The following is a 19659-nucleotide window of genomic DNA, read 5'->3' on the forward strand; positions in this document are numbered from 1 at the left end:
AAGAACTTAAATGATTTTAGCAAATGGCTGCAATATATAAAGAGTGAAACATTAAAGGGGGTCTGAATACTTTCTGTACCCACTGTAGGTATATAGGTGAACATTAATACTTAAAATTTGTGAAATAGTATAAATACAAACTTGATCTTCTTTATTTTGTCAGATCTGCTGCTCCTCCCACTGCAATTCACCAATAAATTCTGGAATATTCCCATCAGCCACAAGTGAAGACATCAGACCCTCAGGAAGAGCTGAAATCTGCAAAGACAGAGTTAGTTTATTGAAAGACAATGAGAGAGTGAGAGATCCAGAACACTGCAGAATGAAACACACTGAGGAACAAAAAGGTTGGTGTTTTTTTCTTAATTCTTCATTCATGAGGCTGAAGAACAATAAGGATATAAAGTTAATCAGATTTAGTGTTTGTTGTTGAAAAAACCTTCCAGCATCATAAATGGAACAAGGCATCAGTTTACTGCCGGGAATTTGTTGTCGCATAGTGTCCAGTGTAGACAAGATCACTGATTATAATGGGTTATATTGTTCATATACAATATATTACAGTACATGCGATCACAAATCAAATTAAAAGTAAACTCGAGCTCCCTGATTCACACAAATAAGGCGACATACAGTAACCTGTCTCCTGATATCAAAGCTATCTTGTGCTGGACTGTGTAGTTGTAATCACATCTTAGCTCTGCTCTCTGTTTCGCTATTTGTTCACACTTTGAATACTGTGAGAGAACTTTGATTAAAAGTGTTGTCGCTTTGTTGAGCGTGTTTCTCACAAACAAACAAAAAACTGAGAGAGTGAGTGCGACCGAGCGAGAGACGGAGAGAGCAGAATCAACGCGCTACATGTTAACAATTTTCTGTTGTATTTTCCTGTCAAAATACTAGAGTTCATTTAGAATTATTCAGCTTTTAAGAACAAGCAGAAGATATACTGTTTTTTTCCGGTAGTGGGCGGAACTAATGCTCAAACAGCAATCTCATTGGCTGGCGCTCATCTTTTCCTGTGCCTGTTTTGATTTCAGCAAATCAGTTCAAACTAATGCTGTCAACGTGAATAATATTCACAAACCCAGCAGCTCATAAATAATTAAATGACAAATATGCATTCATATACGGTTACCAACAGTTTTAGTTCTAATTTTTAAAGTTATATCATTAAATAGTGCTTGATTATCAAAATATCATAACATAGTCTAATGCTTGGCTTGACTGATGTTAAGAGTGTACGTTCAGATATTTTAAAAGCTGTACCATTTTACAAAGATATTAGCCTGACAAGCCTGACCCACATCAAGATGTTTGGTCTGGAAACTCTCCATTGACGGCTCAATCTGAGGGGCGGATAAACGGTTGTCTTTCAAACTCCCTCTGCACGCGATAGGATAGCGCTACAACCAACCAGAGCAACGAAGGTGAAGCAGAGCTTGTTGACAGATTAAACATTCACTGTATCCGGTCGGCTAAACTCAGAACACATCTTCCCTTTTTAAGAATGACTTCAGTGCCGTTCTTTTCTCAGAGAAAAGCTTAACTCCAAGTCTTCCAGAGTCGTGGTCAAAGCTGATTCGCTTTCTAGTAAACCAGTTTCTGTGTTTACTAGAAGCACGCAAACGCAACTCGGCCGTCGTCATTATAGCCCCGCCCGCCGACTCTATACACGATGTGATTGGCCCGGCAAGAGTTAGGCGAATACAGCTCAGAAGGGTATTGAGAGTTGCTAGACGACACTCACGGGCAGATTAGATTTGCTGCTGCTAGGGTGCGTCTAGATTTCTAGGCTACAAAGATATTGTTAGTTGTTATGTATGTGTGTATGTGTTAGTCTGGCGACTAAACTAAAACATTTACTAGCCAATGGCGATTCTATTGTCAAGCTGTGCATAGAGGGTTGCATACTCAGAAATTAAAACTGAAATGACATTCATTACAAGATGATCAGTTAAAGCATTTCAAAGTGCACCTGCAGACACCTGCAGAGGTGTCACGTCACTAGGGCTTCACGATAAATTGCAATAAAACCACACGAGATTTGGCAAAGGCTGCGATTATCGCATGCGCAGCGGTGATCAGTGATCTGTACGAACATAAATACTCTTATCTCGCTGAAATCTTGACGGATTTACAAATGGTTTGGTTTCTTACAAACGTTATTAACATGGCTACAAATCTGAATGCTTTAACACGTTGAAAAATTGCAGCTTTTCGTTTCGATAAACGACTTAATCGTGCAGCTTGTGTATCACGGCTAACTTACGTGCACATTATCAAGGCTGAGACCACAATCGAGCTGTTCAATTAAATAGGTTTATTGACACCAATAATGATTTTATAACAACCAATCTTTTGTCTAGTTAAAATAAACTTAGTTTGCATGTTTTTTTTGTTTAATTTAAAAACAAAATACATTTTTTTTATTATAATAGTGATATTCTAATTATAAAAGCGTATATATACAGTCTTGTTCAAAATAATAGCAGTACAATGTGACTAACCAGAATAATCAAGGTTTTTAGTATATTTTTTATTGCTACGTGGCAAACAAGTTACCAGTAGGTTCAGTAGATTGTCAGAAAACAAATGAGACCCAGCATTCATGATATGCACGCTCTTAAGGCTGTGCAATTGGGCAATTAGTTGAAAGGGGTGTGTTCAAAAAAATAGCAGTGTCTACCTTTGACTGTACAAACTCAAAACTATTTTGTACAAACATTTTTTTTTTCCTGGGATTTAGCAATCCTGTGAATCACTAAACTAATATTTAGTTGTATGACCACAGTTTTTTAAAACTGCTTGACATCTGTGTGGCATGGAGTCAACCAACTTGTGGCACCTCTCAGCTGTTATTCCACTCCATGATTCTTTAACAACATTCCACAATTCATTCACATTTCTTGGTTTTGCTTCAGAAACAGCATTTTTGATATCACCCCACAAGTTCTCAATTGGATTAAGGTCTGGAGATTGGGCTGGCCACTCCATAACATTAATTTTGTTGGTTTGGAACCAAGACTTTGCCCGTTTACTAGTGTGTTTTGGGTCATTGTCTTGTTGAAACAACCGTTTCAAGGGCATGTCCTCTTCAGCATAGGGCAACATGACCTCTTCAAGTATTTTAACATATGCAAACTGATCCATGATCCCTGGTATGCGATAAATAGGCCCAACACCATAGTAGGAGAAACATGCCCATATCATGATGCTTGCACCTCCATGCTTCACTGTCTTCACTGTGTACTGTGGCTTGAATTCAGAGTTTGGGGGTCGTCTCACAAACTGCCTGTGGCCCTTGGACCCAAAAAGAACAATTTTACTCTCATCAGTCCACAAAATGTTCCTCCATTTCTCTTTAGGCCAGTTGATGTGTTCTTTGGCAAATTGTAACCTCTTCTGCACATGCCTTTTTTTTAACAGAGGGACTTTGCGGGGGATTCTTGAAAATAGATTAGCTTCACACAGACGTCTTCTAACTGTCACAGTACTTACAGGTAACTCCAGACTGTCTTTGATCATCCTGGAGGTGATCATTGGCTGAGCCTTTGCCATTCTGGTTATTCTTCTATCCATTTTGATGGTTGTCTTCCGTTTTCTTCCACGTCTCTCTGGTTTTGCTCTCCATTTTAAGGCATTGGAGATCATTTTAGCTGAACAGCCTATCATTTTTTGCACCTCTTTATAGGTTTTCCCCTCTCTAATCAACTTTTTAATCAAAGTACGCTGTTCTTCTGAACAATGTCTTGAACGACCCATTTTCCTCAACTTTCAAATGCATGTTCAACAAGTGTTGGCTTCATCCTTAAATAGGGGCCACCTGATTCACACCTGTTTCTTCACAAAATTGATGACCTCAGTGATTGAATGCCACACTGCTATTTTTTTGAACACACCCCTTTCAACTAATTCAACTAATTGCCCAATTGCACAGCCTTAAGAGCGTGCATATCATGAATGCTGGGTCTCATTTGTTTTCTGAGAATCTACTGAACCTACTGGTAACTTGTTTGCCACGCAGCAATAAAAAATATACTAAAAACCTTGATTATTCTGGTTAGTCACATTGTACTGCTATTATTTTGAACAATACTGTATATATATATATATATAATATATAGCTGGCTCTGGAAAAAAAAATCTGAGCTATATATGTGTATAAATATATATAATTTCTCATGTTGCCATTCGGTACACAGTTTTAATAGCCTATATATTGATTTAACTTTTTTATTGCACCTGTCTATTCTGTTCAATGTTACTTTCATATTGAAGTCCATGGTTAAATTATTCATAAGTATAGTGTCATAACTGCATCTCTGACATTTATAACAAACGAAACAGTTTGAAAATCGGTTGAAATTTGAGCAAGTTATGGTTATTTAGATGTACATGCACCATTAAAACACACTGTTACGAGTGAGCGAGCTGCCTGTGACAAGATGGCCGCCAGTTGTGGACGGCGACCTCCATTGGCCAACAGCGCGCACGAGACATCTAGCCTTTATTATGGATATCTATGACTCCAAGTATATGCCGCAGCAGTACGCTAGCACACGTTATTCATGGGAAGCCATGTGGAAATCGTAATGAACATCATACTATCGGTGAGCTGAATAAACAGATTGAAACGCGTTGATTAAACATGACTAAATGCTTCTCATGTTTGGAAAGATGTTTAGCGCGTGTTGCTTTTTCAAATGCACGTTATAAGCAACTCAAACTTGCAGTCCTTTGAGATGGAACAGCATTTATTTCTGATCACAGAGCCGTCCTACACTGATAAACTGCATAAAAGATAATCACAGCCTTTACGATTTCATAATCACAATAAGCCAAATCACAATAAGTATGATTTATGAAAATGAGATTTATCGTGCAGCCCTACTCGTCACACCGCTACTCAATACATTTAATCCATATCTACATTAATAATATAATAAAATCCAATATAAATGTCCCACATTCCCGGGTCGGCTCGTCAGCAAAAACCTGATTAAATTTTAATTTATATACTCATTTATACCCAAGCCTAATCACTGCATGTCAATGTGTATTGGTTTGTTTAGTGACACTCAAAGTAGATTGGCGAGATTCCTGTTCGTCGGTCCGACGTCTCTGAATTTTTTAAATAATTCATTTAAGATTATTTAACTTTCATTTCAGACGTGATGGTGAAAAATGAGGAGAGTGAAGAGGAAGAGAAACATCATGTCAACACTGAAGATAAAACTAGCTCACAGACTGAACGTATTCCTTTACTAAAAATATACAAGGAATGTTTGACCTGCTGTCAGTGCGGGAAGAGTTTCACATACAAAAAGAATCTCAAGGTTCACATGAGGATCCACACTGGAGAGAAACCCTTCACATGTGATCAGTGTGGGAAGAGCTTTGTAGAGCAAGGAACCCTTAAGACACACATGGTCATCCACACTGGAGAGAAACCTCACAAATGTGATCAATGTGGCAAGACATTTTTGTGGGCTTCCGGCCTGAAGAGACACCTAAAATGTCATTCAAAGGAGAAACCACATTCATGTTCTTTGTGCGGAAAGAGTTTTTATTATCTGGACAATTTAAAAGTTCATCAGAAAATACATACTGGTGAAAAAGTTAATGTGTGCTATGAGTGTGGGAAGAGTTTCATTACAACTGCAGATTTGAAACGTCACCAAAGGATCCACACTGGAGAGAAACCTTACAAGTGTTCACACTGCGACCAAAGATTCAATCAGACAGGACATCTGAGAACACATGAGATGATCCACACGGGAGAGAAACCGTTTATATGTGATCAGTGTGGGAAGACTTTCACTCAATTATCTTCTTTACACAGTCATATAAAAAACAATCACAATAAGTAGATCTCCTCAGATCCAGCACTTTCAGGTCTGACAACACGTCTTCACCAAACCTGACACAATAATACAGTCGAGCAATAAAATCTCGTCAATATGAGGGTTTGTTTCAGGGCGAGTGATTGTCAATTCTTAAATTCGCACCCATTATCAATTTTGTCAGTTGTAGCTGGGTTGTTTATGTCATGTCTGCCATGTTTTGTGTCCATTCTCTTCTGAAGATTGTGAGATCATTCTGAAAAGTATCATGAAATTAAATGCGTTTACAAGGCAGGAATATACACTGCTGCTGCTGCAGCAACAGTTAATCCCCTTTCACACTGCACGTCGGACCCGCGATATTCCCGGAGCATTGCCGGGTCGCCTTCTGTGTGAAAGCAACCACATCCCGGCATTGATTACCGAATTGAACCCGAGCGCTGTGTGAACAAAAGCCGAAACTAATGCCGCGACTCCTAGAGCTTGTTTTTTCAATAATACAACCCTGCAGTGCCAGAAGAGCTCGTCTGTGTTTTAAACGCAGAGTGTTCATATACAAAAGAAACTAAAATTAAACAAGCAGAAATGTCGGACACAAGTCGAGACCACGGAGCTCCTTACTATCCGCGCTGAAGCGGAGATCGCTCGCCATTATACGTCACATCCAGATGTCACGTGTCAACTCGACCCGGGACCGTTACGGGTTGTGTGTGAAAGCGCACATATTACGGTATTTCGCTGGCAGTGTGAATGAACCAAATCTAGCGGCCCGGGAACAAATGCCGGGTCGCATTATCCGTGCATTTGCCGGGATCGCAGTGTGAAAGGGGCTTTAGAGAAGGCAGCTGAAAGAATATCTGAACAATGTACGAAGTATATCAAAGAAATATGCCTAAATTATATGTTCACAAAGTGTTCAAATGAATACATGTTATTTAAAATAATTATGAATGCATGAATTATATTTGTTAATATGTGGCTACTTGTCATTTAAATATAATAATTATACGAATGTATTATATTATTGGGCGGCAGTGGTTCATGTAGGTTGTCTACAAACCAGAAGGTTGGTGGTTCAATCCCCGGTTCCACCTGACCAAGTGTCGAGGTGTCCTTGAGCAAGACACCTAACCCCAGCTGCTCCCGACGAGCTGGATGGGGCCTTGCATGGCTGACACCGCCGTCGGTGTATGAATGGGTGAATGTGAGGCAACATGTAAAGCGCTTTGGATGGCCATAGGGTCTGTTGAAAGCGCTATATAAATGCAGTCCATTTACCATATATGAATTAAAATTTGAATTCATATAATATAAATATAATAAATAATTAGCACCAAAAGATGAGCAATTTTGTGTATCAAGTTTTTTCAATACAAACTGCGAGATACAGGGGGTGTGGCTTTATTGCATCTTTACTAGCAGCTGATTGGTCCAGTTTAAGTTTGCAATCTCTAACCCAGAATAAAACCGGCTCCAGAGCAGCGCTCCGTTCTTCGTATGTCGCTAACTCAGTTAGCTGGTTTTGATCGTTGTCAATTTGTCATGATTTCGGATTGTTTGGTTCTTCAATGCTCATCCTGGACTTGCTGTCATAGCTACATATTTAAAGCTACACTGTGTAACTTTTTTTGTTTATTTTTAGCTAAAAACACTTCATTCTTTCAAAAATACATGTGCTCATTAATGTATATTTTAGGGCTGTCCTCGACTAAGGATTTAGACAATCGAATCAGAATTGTCGAATCTCTCTATAGTCGACCGATAGTCGAATCATCTATGTGTGTGAATGGGTTGGGAGGGTCATGACACTTGTCAGCAGAAGGGTAAAACTATTTTTATTTTCCTTTACACACTGCACACAGCAACAACTTTTAATAAAGCGACCAAAACTGCCTGCCAACTGACAGACGAACTGACAATAGCTTTCTGATTTAGGTTTAAATAAAAGGTAATGTGGTGGATAAAGATTCGTAAACCGTTTTCTCATAACATGTTAAAGCCGCGATCGAAATACAGAACATCACACAAATATATAAAAGGACATGTTGATAAATAAACCTAAAAAAAAACCTGCCTAGAGAGGAAATGAGCTCTGAGTGCGTTAACATGCACGTTCTGAAGCCGATTGTGCCTAAAGGGGTTCGCACACCGGACTGAAGCTCAGCGCCGTCTCTCACACCTGACGCGCACATAATACACGCATGCTCAATTTTGAATCGACCTCTGACAGAAGAGCTGCACGATGAGTGTATCTTGTAGCACAGGGTGAAATCAGTACATTCACGATTTGAGGGAAATATAGGCTAATATAAATTTAATCACCACGAACAGGCGCCGAATGCCGCCGCCGGGGTGTGTGTTCGAATTTTAAAGGCGTGGCGCTGCGTCCAGTGTGAAGCTCAGCGCCCTTAAAGGGATCTCTCAGCGCCGCGCCACATCTTTTTAACACTGCCTGCGTCTCAATCAGCTCCCTAGTTCAGGAGTCAGGGCACAGATCAGGACATAAGTCAATGGGCTGACTCCCTGATCAGTGCCCTGACTACTGAACTAGGGAGCTGATTGAGACGCACCCCATTTATATTGAGCAGTGAGCACCCTCATATTGCCAAAATGGTAGGATCCTCATTTTATAACACCCGCAAAGATTCGACCGTGAGATCGGTGGTCGAATCCGGTCCCGCGCATCGAATCTTCGACTAATAGGGGTCACCCCTAGTATATTTACTTCTTTCAAGTAATAAAGTATTCTCATAAGTTTATAATATGTGTAATACAGTTCGTTCATGGGAAGGAAGGAGGCGGGAACCGGCGAACGTTTCAAACATTTATTAAAAATAACTAAACAAAAATGAAAGTAAAACCGCGGGCAGCCCCTCACGGACGACTGCCCGCAAACACACAAAATAAAACATAAACATAACATAACATAAAATTCCAGGCCTGGTCCTCTCTCGTCTTCCGCTGCCCTGTTCCTCCTTTTATGCTCCCGTCACATGGCCGCGAGACGAGACCGGTGTGCCACACAGCTGGCACTCGTTGACATTAATCACCGGCCCGCTCTCGCGGTCCCTCGCCCCGCTGCTTGCCACACCACAATATGCCACTGAAAACACATACGGGTGAGGGGTTCGAATGCCGGTCGCCATGTTGCTCCTCCATCTTGAAAGTACAGTAGCCAAAGAGGGACATACCCGTCAATTCAAGCTTCGGCTTTCGTGTTTTAACACTCGATGGCACCGTGTCGAATGTGAAGAGGGGGATTGCCGTGTTAATCTTGGACTAAATCAGCCACCGTAGGAGTTAAAACGAAATCAGAATTGAGAGGAACAGAAACTAATATTCACTGGATGGTCATAAACCTTTACACCGCTAAAGGTGTAAATATCACACAGTGGAGCTTTAAATACAGTTGCACGAATAGTTGAATGGTCAAGTATGGTGACACAAAATAAAACGTAAAGGTTATCTAAGTGGGTTAAAAAGAAGAACTATAATGTATGAAGAGTACTTAGACTCGGCACAGTAAAAAGTCACGCCTAAAAAATCCTCTCCCCCTATTGACGGAAATGAGAGAGGGAGAGGGAGATGTGAGAGGAGGATTTTTCAGGCGTAACTTTTTACTGCGCCGAGTCGAAGTACTCTCAGAAGTGTTATTCCGTCATACATTATAGCTCTCCTTTTTAATCTACTTAGAAGAGCGCCACGTTTTATTTTGTCACCATACTTGACTGTTGATCTATTCATGTACAGCCCTTAAACACGCTGGACTCAGACATGAATGGGCCAGGGCTCGCAAAGCCCAATGTTACGGAGCTATCTGTTTTCCAAATGGGCTACCAAAACGTAAGCCCATCGGCAGGCTGGTGAATCTCCAATAGTGAAATAATATTCCTTTCTTGATTTGTCTCTTTGATTCCTTGTTCACTCTGTCTTGACAGTTCACATTTATATCGACCGATCAGGCGGGCCATTTAATACAAATTAATATTCCAAACAATCGCGGGTGGATGAGAGATAAATCATTGTGTTTGTTTGATACAGACGTTTTGGGAGCCCTGTGAGAGAATCATTCTGATGCCCCTTTCAAAACAATCCCTCCCTCGTGTGAACTGACAGGGGAGCTGAAGCTCATGAAATATGCTAATTTTATCCAATCCGATCCGTGGGCGTTTACTTCCAAGTCTCCAGTGACACGTCCATTAAAACCCAGCGTTCAGGGGAGAGCCTCAAAACCAGTGTAGAAAATAGCCTATTACTGATTAGTTACGATGTGTTTGAATGTAAAAACCACACGAACATCCTTAGTTGACCTCAGGCAACAGTAAAACATTTTTTTTTAAAGTCAGTTCATGACGCCTTTAAGCGAGCTGTGAAGAATGGACCCCAGGTTAGCGGTGTATTGTAAGCCATGGTGATGAACACTGCTAAAAACCAATCCACCTTCTTGAACCCGAAAAACCAGAGTTTGCTTAAACTAATCACAAACTGGGTAGCAACTGAAACCAGCATTGTGCATTAGGCCACCGGTGTTAATCTGCTCTTTAATATTCAAACTCTTATAATATAAAATCCAAAATATAAAATCGATTTTTTAAAATAACGTAGATCTTTCATGGGTTTTCTACTACATAATTCAGTAAGAGACATCATTTATGTTATATTAAGCCATACAAGTCTCAACACCAGGGGATCCCTTTACACAGTATCTGACGTGTCGCGCCGATGACGTCATCATTAGCGCGCTCCACCTTCTGTCAGTCTCGAGTCTTCTGAGGTAAACAGTTAACGGTAATTTGTGGGAAGACCGTTTGTTTAAGCAACATTTACGGTATCGTTTCTAAAATGTTTTCTTCGGGGTTTTCGTTATTTGTGTGTCTGCTAACTAAACAATTATTCTAAAGACGAAGGTTTTATGATTGTGATTTTCACTTCACATACAAAACGGTAAAATGTTAATAACTACTTTTTTATGACTGCATTTATTAGGAAATTGAACTATATTTAAGTGAGAGTTATATAGACAAATTACAATGGTTTAATAAAGGTTAGTGTCTGTCTTTATATGAAAGGGATTGCTCATCCAAAATGATAATTCTGTTCATTTATTCACCCTCCTCAAGTTGTTCCAAACCTGAATGAATTTATTTCTTCTGCTGAACACAAAAGACAATATTTTGAAGAATGTCAGTAACTAAACTGCTAATGGGCCCCATTGACTTCCATAGCATTTTCCCCCATATTAGGGAATTTATTGGGGGTCCATCAGCTTTTTGGTTACCCACAATCTTCAAAATATCGTAATATGTGCTCAGCAGAATACATACTGGATTAGAACAATTTGAGGGTGAATAAATGATGGCAGAATCATAATTTTTGGGTGAACATCCCCTTTAATGCTTTTTTTCCCCTGTATAATTTAAGTAATAATATTTGGGCATATATTCAGACACCAACAATCTGTTTCTAGCAGCAGATACTGTGAATAAATAGAGACGATCTGCTGCTGATCCTGAATGGCTTGTTAAATGAGTATAGTCTATGGCTCATCACTATTATCAGAGCAGCTGAAAAGCCTCTTTATTTCATGTCAATAGATCCTGTTTTCACCTCATTCATTATGCCTTATGTCTTCAGATCCGTACATTCACACATTAAGATTATTTTATTGGCGTCAACAGACTTAAGAAAACGACATGATCAGCTATACATAGATATAGGTAAGTATCATAGTATCACAGATAAAAACAAAACATGTTTTATCATATAGCGATAATTATGATAGCCCTAATCATAACAGCATTTATTTCAATAATATGTGTTAAACCGTATTAAATAAAACACCACAAACAAAAAGCAAGTCAAGTTAATGTAAATCGGTGCGTTATTAGTTTCTTTAAAAATTTTACATTTATTTTTCTACGTTTATTTTTTAAATTATTTTACTACTTATATTTGTTATCTGTTAATTGTTGTACTCCCTATTTTTTTTTGTCTTTTTTGCCTGTACGTTAATGAGAGGTAAGATAAATGAAGGGAAAAAAGTGGCTGAAATTCTTAGAAATAAAAAAACATAAAGCACTTTGCCATTCATTTACTTTTTTAACAAGTGTACGTTTGTACTTAAAAGTTTCTGTATTAAATAGATGGATACATAAATGTGTGAGTTAGTATAAAAACAAACTTATTTTGTCAGATCTGCTGCTCCTCCCACAGCAATCCACCAATAAATGCTGGACTATTCCCATCAGCCTACAAATGAAGACGAGCATCAGACCATCAGGAAGAGCTGAAAAGTTTATTGAAGGACGGTGAGAACATGAGAGATCTAGAGAGCTCCATGCAGAATGAAACACACTGAAGAACAAATAGGTTGGTGTTTGTTCCTGATTCTTCATTCATGAGGCTGAAGAACAGTAAGGATAGAAAGCAGTTCATCAGATTTAGTGCTTGATGTAAGGAGAAAAAAACAGTAAATAATATAGGGGACACTTCTAAAGTCACATAGAAAACAGTACACATTTTTGAAATTTACGGTTTTACATATTGGGACAAAAAATCTGGTCCTTGGCAAGTCTTAAAATTAGGCAAATGCAAACCCAAGTGAACAACAACACATTACACTGTGTCAATATTTAAAGGGGTGATGAATTGAGAAATCAACTTTCCCTTGAGCTTTTCAGAAATAAAAGGTTATGGTAATATAAGATTATCCTGTGAGTTTCAGAGCTGAAAACGTCCTTGTTAGTCAAAAAAAAAGATTTCATAGACACCAGGCTCAGCCAACGGTCTTGTGCTCCGTACTGACGTCAGTGCGCGACGAAACCCCGCCTCTACAGAATAAAGGCAGGCATATACTGTATGAATTCGGACACTCGTGAGGTCGTGAAATATTGCAGACGCTACTAGTCAGTTAATTTGATCATCGCATCAAATCAGCTGGTACACGACGCGAGCCGGCCGCGATCACACGAGAGCTTTCGCGTTAAACACAGAGACCGGAGCTTGCCTTTAGCTATTATGCCAGCCGTAGTTGGAACCAGCTTCCTGAACAGATCAGATGTGCTCCAACAGTAGCCACATTCAAATCCAGACTCAAAACACATCTGTTCAGCTGTGCGTTTACTGAATGAGCTCTGAGCACTGTATGTCCAACTGATTGCACCCTATCTTATCTCTTTATTCTTTTTATAATTGTTTTAGTTTATCTTTGTTCTTATCTTTGGTTATTGTTTATTTTATATGTTCTTTTGAGTTAAAACTGTGAAAACTGGGTTTGATGGAAATAGTAAGTTTGACAAAAAGGTTTGAGTATGTGTAAATCTGTGGAGGGTATGATGAGTGAGAATGGGTTTAACAAGAAGGAATAGTGATTAAAATGGATGTTATGAACGTGTTTGAGAAAGAAATGAATGAGAGGTGTTCTAATAAAGATGGTACATGTATGTAGGCTGTAAACTGAAGAATGTTTTATTTTTATATCAGACCATTATAGTGGATCTGACCATTTTTTTTCTTTCTTTATTATTATTATCTTTACAACTGTTTTAAAGCCGCACTTGGCTACTTTTGCTCTCGGGGTCCCCCCACAGTTTGGAAAAAATAATGTCCTCAACTACTGTCGTAAGCTCTGTCCTCCTACATCAGGGGATGCCATCGCGCGTGCATTTGTTGACATGACAACCCTGATAGCCCTGAACTAGTGATGCGCGGGTCGTCTCATAACCCGCGGACCCCGTATGTCTATTTAATGGTCGCGGGTGCGCGGCGGGTTGTAAAAATATATACAGTGGTGCGGTGCGGGCCAAATAACTTCATAAAAGCGTCCCGCGGGTCGGTGCAGCACTAACAGTTCCCCTGAACACTGCAAGAGGAGTTCTTCTGGCGTCGCGTGTGAAATGTCTTCATCCCAGGTAACGTTACAGTCAGTGGCATATGCTTCAGCATCTCATATGAATATAATTTCATGGGTTTTATTTTTTTCAAACGCCAAATAATCACGATGCTCACGTCTACAAGCCAGCGTCATTATAGTAGTCTATTGGTTAGCGTTTTCCAGAATCTATATGATACTTCAGTTCAGTGTTTGAGTGGTCGGTAATCACCGTAACAAGCAGGACAGCATCGGTCGGGCACGCCTCCTTCAGCTCACGCCGACGAGCAAACGCTGGTCACATGTTGATCCTCGTCCTGCCTTTAATCACATCACTTTTTCATTTCCTCTTATTGCTTTCCTCCAACAAAACCTTTTCTTTCTTATTTGTCTCTGCTGCTTCGGACATGACTATATTATCCGACGAACAAAGTTGGGCTCGCACGTCCGAATGTAAGGAAGTGTGTGTGTTGGTGGAAGTGACGTATATGCCGTAAAGCAGCCGAATTTTGTAGTTCTTTTTGTTCTCGGGTTACTACCCGAAACCCGAAGTTTAAAAGTACGATTAAAAACGATACAGACCCCATCAGGCTATGGAAGACGTGTCATTCAACCTATTGTAAGTCGATGGATCATCACAAGAGTCTTAAAAAATATATTATGAAGGTTGAAAAGTTACCTAGTGCTGCTTTAACTATGCTTATTTTAATTTGTTTTATTCCTCCATATGGTATTCTTTTTTCTCATGCATTTGTTATCACTGTTTTAATTAATTTCTATGTAAAGCACTTTGAATTGCCATTGGGTATGAAATGTGCTATACAAATAAACTTGCCTTGCCTTGCCTTGCCTTTCAGTGTTGCTGCTATAGCTTCAGATACAAAAAATAAAGAAAAAATGTGTGCGCAAATGATTCGTTGAAAAGCTGAGAACAGTAGCCATTCCTTTCAACCGAAACAACCAGAGGGAGAGAGACGGCGCTCCACACGTGTGCGTGAGAGAGAGAGAGAGAGAGAGAGAGAGAGAGAGAGAGAGAGAGAGAGAGAGAGAGAGTGTGTGTGTGTGTGTGTACTACGCTGTATGGTTGCAGCCACTGAGGTATTCGCCTTATTCACCTGGCGGCCATTTTGAAAACTCTTAACGCCGTTGTGGGGTACACAAACCCGGAAGCTGGACTCCGATACGGTACTAATCAGTAGCAGCTTTCTGTGTCACTGCACTTTCTGCCTGCTGTGTGTAACAAAACCATGTAATGCATCACTGATAATATGTTTATGTATATAGTTTTCATTTGTTAATGTTTTTTAATTTTCTAATGTAATTTCTAATGTTCTGCCCTTTTCTGGTACGTTTTTCCATGCTCACAATATACAAGCAGGCCATTTGTATTCCTCCATACCAATAAATGTACATAGTTACCTTTTACAAACCTAGACCAGTGAGCCTATCAATGTTTTTGAATGACTTATTTCTTTCTGATGTTCTGACAAGTTGTAAAGTTATGAAAGACATCATCCATGTGTCATAAAATTGTACTTTATTCTTTGGATAAATGGACATTTTATTTTACATATATGAAGATCCGGTATCTTATAAATACACATATCTCCCACATGTAAATTTACTGTATCAACTGTAATACTGATTTGCCCACATTGACACTATATGATTAAAATAAGCTGATAACATCACCGTTTTCTCCAGAATAACTAGCCGAATATTGTCCTGTTTAACACCGTGAAGCTGCTTTGGAACAATCGGCATTGGAAAAGCGCTAAATAAAGCTGACTTGACATGTCCCGGTCTTGCTATTGCTTGAGTCTTTCGAACTTCGTCTGTAGTAAAATGCAGAAATTACGACCAGGATCCTTTCTGATATGTTTGATCCATTCTCGACGTAGTTTCTTATCCTCTGGGAAACGGTGAAAGGTTTGTCCTCTGTATGATTTTTTCCCTGTGCGATGAGGTGCACTAATCCGCGGCGCGAGAATTACCGGAAGTGGAAAGCGTACCCCTCAAGCTCCGTAGTCACGTTCGAGGTGAATAAGGCGAATAGCCTATTAAAGGGGGGGTGAAACACTCAGTTTCAGTCAGTGTCATGTCAATCTTGAGTACCTATAGAGTAGCATTGCATCCTGCATATCTCCGAAAAGTCTTTATTTTTTTAATTATTATATAAGAAAGATGCGCTGTTCCGAGTCTTTCCGAAAAAAGCCGAGCGGGTGGGGGCGTATCGTGTGAGCGGAGCTAAATAATGACGTGTGCGCGCTGCTGCTATTGTGTTGAGTCGAGTGCGTCGTAAAGCTGTGTCAACAGCGGGAAAAAAACTTTATTCAAAATAAAAATATGGCTTTTAATCAGATACAGCCATACATCTATGATCCGGAATCAGACCCAGAGGCTGCAGTTGAACAGGAGCAGCAGCAAAAACGACTAGAGCAGGACGTCTCTATGTGCTACAAGTTATACACTAACTATATAATATGCTTAGCGGCTTGTGTTATTTACATATTTATACTTGAATTATATCGTCGTATTTTTGTCTTTGAAGGTGTACATGTGAGAAGTGCAGTTGTGCACGTGTGTGTGTGTGTGTGTTTACGCGTGGTTTGTGTAGACAATTGTAACGTTAGTAAGCGGACTGGTTTTGCACGGCAGGCTAAGTTAGTGTTTACATAGAAAGACACGGAATAGTAGCACATTTGAATGAAGAAGCGCGCTTATTTAGTTCAACATATTTCCCCCCTCTTTGTGTATTGTTGTTTGGAGTGCTTTTACAATACACAAACATAAAGTTACACATATAGTGGCCAGCTAAACAAATGTACACGCACTACACATTGCATGCTCCATTGATCAATTAACTATACGTGATCATGTTTGGGCTACTTGATGAGCATAGGCAAAAACACAGACATTTGAAGCAGTCTCACTCACCGCCTGCGGTTCTAACGTTTTTTTTACCACTGACAACATGCAGCGACAGCGGTCCATTGGTTTGTTTTCTGAATTGACAAGCCGAAGCGAGAGAGACCTCCCCTCCATATTAGGCGCTTTTTTCTATTTATTTATTTATTTATTATTTGAGCACATGGAACTGCAAAAGGTGAATCCGCACAGCGCAGCCGCTGCGTTTAAATACTGCTCTATGAACGGCACTTTGACTTATTTTGTTTTATACAATCGTGTGATATGGAAACATTACAGTTCTGTGGTGAATCAGCTGAAAACAGCCGCGAGCATGTAGCCTATTCATGACGAGGTAAAGTGGAAAACGGCAATACACACAAACGTTTCACTTCAGCACAACCACAACTTACTCTGCAGCTACTAACAGCGAATAAATATGGTGTTTAGGAAGAAACATTTATTAAAAATGTTGCTATATTACATAAATTAATATTGCAGAATATTAATCACAGAGGCTGTTTTCGTATTTTCTACAGGTGTTTACTTTTTTTTTTACTTACAAATAAGTTTATTATATATGTTTTATATAGTTTTGGAAACAATATAGCCATATAATGAGGAGCAAGGTTTGTACAGTCTGTTTTTTACCCTGTGACTACCATGATCTTACATTTAAATGAAACTAGCCTACAGTCTATAAAACAGCTTTAAGTCTAGATCCCATAAATAAAGGACAAAGCTTTTTTTTCCTCTTTAAAAGTTTTATTAACTTTTTTTAATAGATTTAATGAAATGTAATAGCCTCATGAAAGATAGATATCAGTGTCTTACTTAAATGATGTGTTAACTCTTGAAAAATATGATTGTTCAACCCCAAAATGTGATCATTTACTCACCCTAATGTCATTCCAAAAGTTGGATAAATGATGACGGCATTTAAAAGCAGTAAATGTACTTTACTGCATCCTAGCTCAAAATCATCAGTGCTTTACTGCTAAGGGCATTTCTGTCTGACCAAAAAAGCAATATTAAGTTTATCTGCATTTGCAGCAAATTCGATAATATCTATCATTATTTGTCCTAGTTTTATTTATATATGCGAATTTAAGGCCCCAGCCCCAGCAAAAACATTCACGGGGAACTCATGGGCCGGATGTGCTGGGTATGCCAGAGCCGAATTTTAGCCCCAGTCCAGCCCTGCGCGCAACTCAGTTGCTGATCCGGAAAAGCAAATTACATCCACTGTTGCCTTAACGCGGGGTTTTTGGGGAATCTGTGCAGGACTGTCTTGGTCTGGCAACCAAAAACGCACTTTTTGATGTCATTGTTATGTGCACATCACCTGTGCAGCGCAGCCTACGAGCCAGCGCTTTGATGGGCGTAACCTGTTACTTTCGCTCTCTCCCTCTCTCTCTCTCTCTCTCTCACGCGCTTCCGGTAGAATTGTCCGTAAGGCCCATACAAGGAAATTCCGCCCCCATTAACGTCAAAGGGGACGCATGATCTCAAAAAACTTGCCGAAACTTATGACTAACCGGAAGTAGTATTTTTGACAAAGAAATACTCCCATCAAACGTCCACCTTAACTTTTGAAACTTTGTCTATGTTTAGTATGGGATTCCAAGTCTTTAACAGTGTAAAAAGATCAGTATGCATGAAACAGCATTTCACCCCCCCTTTAATATTATTATTTTAACCTTATTTTTACTGAGTAAAACCATATAATTCTAAGGTGCACTGTCAGAACTGTAGCGCTATTGTATAGCGTTTTTAATGATTTAGTGTATTCTTTCACTTTACAAATCTCTTTGATATTTATTGGTTTATTTAAAATGAATTGTTTAACTTTTGTTTCAGATGTGATGCTGAAGAATGAGCAGAGTGAAGAGGAGAAACATGTCAAAACTGGAGAAAAAACTCACAGGTCACAGACTGAAGGTGTTTCTTTACTGAAAAGAAGAGACCAGAAATGTTTCACCTGCCGTCAGTGTGGAAAGAGTTTCACACGCAAACAGAGTCTCAGGGATCACACAAAGATTCACACTGGAGAGAAACCGTTCACATGTGATCAGTGTGGGATGAGTTTCACACACTGATCAAAATCTCAAAGTTCACATGAGGCTCCACACTGGAGAGAAACCGTTCACATGTGATCAGTGTGGGATGAGTTTCACACAACAAGGAAACCTTAAGGAACACATGAACATCCACACTAGAGAAAAGCTGCATGTATGTGAACAATGTGGCAAAACATTTTTGAGCACTTCAGGCCTGAAGAAACCACATTCGTGTTCTTTGTGTGGAAAGAGTTTTTCACATCTGCAGATTTTAAATATTCATCAGAAAATACATACGGGTGAAAAAGTTAATGTGTGCTATGAGTGTGGGAAGGGTTTCATTACTACTAAAGATTTGAATCGGCACCAGAGGATCCACACTGGAGAGAAACCTTACAAGTGTTCACACTGCGACAAGAGATTCAGTCAGTCAGTACATCTGAAAACACACGAGAGGACCCACACTGGAGAGAAACCTTACAAGTGTTCACACTGCGACAAAAGATTCAGTGAGTCAGGAGGCCTGAAAAGACACGAGAGGATCCACACTGGAGAGAAACCGTATCACTGCACTGCATGTGGGAAGAGTTTCACTCATTCATCTGCGTTACACAGTCATGCAAAAAACAATCACAGTAAGTAGTTCACCTCAAGATCAAGCGTTTTTAGTTCTCTTTGTTAAAAAATACTGTTTATGACTTAAATGCTTTCTTAAATTTGCATTTTTGTAGTTTCCACAAAGATGATAACTTTGTCTTTTTAAAACTTTGTTTTAAGGCACCCAAAACATTGTTTTTGTGCAAATTAAGAGAAAACCACCAAATCTGCCCTAAGCACCCTGATGAAAAATACAATAGAAAGTTATAACATTTGTAATGGTTATAATAAGAATTTTATTTGTTTTAATGGAATCTGTAATGGTACCTGTGGATCTCTACTGCTAATTTGATACCTTCTATTGGTGGCATGTTAAGAC

At 39.4% G+C, this 19659-nt stretch overlaps 1 pseudogene; it reads left to right on the top strand.

The window, feature by feature from the left end:
• Positions 1–19659, top strand: part of LOC137040791 (zinc finger protein 208-like) — an 85405-nt pseudogene that overhangs the window by 49160 nt on the left and 16586 nt on the right.

This window comes from Pseudorasbora parva, chromosome 14 (genome assembly GCF_024679245.1).
Source record: "Pseudorasbora parva isolate DD20220531a chromosome 14, ASM2467924v1, whole genome shotgun sequence".
In the NCBI taxonomy this organism is placed as follows: Eukaryota; Metazoa; Chordata; class Actinopteri; order Cypriniformes; family Gobionidae; genus Pseudorasbora; species Pseudorasbora parva.